The sequence below is a fragment of the Rhea americana genome, unplaced genomic scaffold, assembly GCF_003343005.1.
Source record: "Rhea americana isolate MKP2758 unplaced genomic scaffold, rheAme1 scaffold_2, whole genome shotgun sequence".
Lineage (NCBI taxonomy): Eukaryota > Metazoa > Chordata > Aves > Rheiformes > Rheidae > Rhea > Rhea americana.
Genome location: NW_028186149.1, coordinates 10,464,664 through 10,466,585, shown reverse-complemented (window position 1 = coordinate 10,466,585; position 1,922 = coordinate 10,464,664).

The following is a 1,922-nucleotide window of genomic DNA, read 5'->3' as shown; positions in this document are numbered from 1 at the left end:
AAAGAAAAGAAAAGAAAAAGAAAAGCAATTCTTCCCTCCGAAAGCACCAAAACATTTTTTTTTCTATCAGCCTATTAATAAATAAAACAACATAATTATTCCTTAACACAATTTTGTAAAGACTTTAAAGCTAGTAACAATTTATTTGAAGAAGGCAATCTGCAAGTTTTGATTCCTTTTAATATTGTTAGTCAGTATTAACACTATCTAATTGTTCTAAACTGCCCAATTTGCTGTTTTTAACTCTTGTAGTTGTAATGCGTCAGAGTAATTACATTCAACACAGCTACAGTTATCGGCAGACTGTGGCATTGCAAAGTGTCAATAATTTCAGCCATTTCAATTATTTTGAGGAAAAGATTAGATATATCTCTAGATTCCTGATTACTTCAAAGAAACTATGATTATACAAGTGACACTAACTTTGGCAATAATCATCTTCAAACTGTGTCCAAAGAACATTTGAATACAAACACAGTCGTTCGAAAAGTACTATAGAACGACATTAAACAACTCATCCAATCTGGATGGGCAAAGTTAATTCAAGCTAAGGAACATAAAGCACTTGTAAGTATCTAAAAGAGAGAATTGATCAGCAGACCCAAACACATTTCACATTTATCAATAACACATTGCTTTGTGAGGGTGAATGTTCTGGAAATGGAATAGTCATTTTATTAATTAGATCCAGTTCCTCTTCACGGCCATTGATTGTCCTTTACTTAGAAAGAGAGAACGCTGTGTAGTTACAAAAGAAATTCATCATGCAAATGTCTTAGTTTTATATATAATCAATTATTCTGCCTACTCTTTCTCTCAGACCCACCACTTAATCTTCTTTATGTTGTTCAGGCATTGTGCTTTGTTCTCAGATACCGCGTGATCAGTTTTCAGCATATATTTACTAACAAAGCTTTCTTTAATCAAATTTTTCATGAGCACAAAAGTGCTCAGAAGATATTTCCAGTAATAAATGCTGCACTGCCAGTTAGATTAGTTTTGTACTGTGTGTAATAAACTGGGCTTASTGTGGCTAGAAAAGTAGTTTTACCAGGATTTTTGGCTTGGATATCTTATCTCATTCATCAAACTCTTGTCAACAAGAGAAAAGAGAGAAAAAGCATCAGAAAATCTTGCAGCACTTTCATTGTTACATATTTCTGCCAGTCGAGGTAATCCSCTAGATAAGCCGGACAATAAGAATGGGCACAATTTCTTTGCTCACTACTAATACCCACATTTTAAGGATGGAACCTCAGCACGGATGATCCCGTGTTGATCTTTACCTGGGAGCCGCTTGATCCCAGCTCCCACAGGTACAGCACCATTGAATCCAGGCTTTTTACTTCTGTTTTTTCATAGTTTGACTTTGATCTATCTTTTAAATAACAGCAATCAACATCAGCGCAGTGAGCTGTGGTTGTAAAAACCAAGTGTGAAACATCACCAGTTCTGCACACATATATGTCCRTGTGGTACAGCCCTTTCAACTGTGAGGGAATATCTGGTCTGGTTTTTATTGATTTAATGACAGAATAYATTTACACAATTAGTTATTTCTTAATGTTAAGAACTATTTTTTATCTTGAGATTTCTCTACTGAGGCATGAYTGAAAACAAATACACGCCTTCATGTATCCACCCGTCCTAAACAATATTCTGTATCTCTGTTTTTAAAATGACTGTAAGTTTTTTCCATGTTTCCATTTCACTTACGCAGTCTCTACTACTAACACTGTAAAATTATTTCAGATACTCTGCCATAAAGAGAATTTTCTATCGTTGGCATGCTCTGACTTTTCTTAATCAGGGTAAMCACTCGTGACATGCCAGTGCAGGCAGTGATTTTGATGTCTGCATTGATAATCATTAGTGGACTCAAACATTAGAATTTTGAYCATTAGGACAAATAAAAAGTAAAG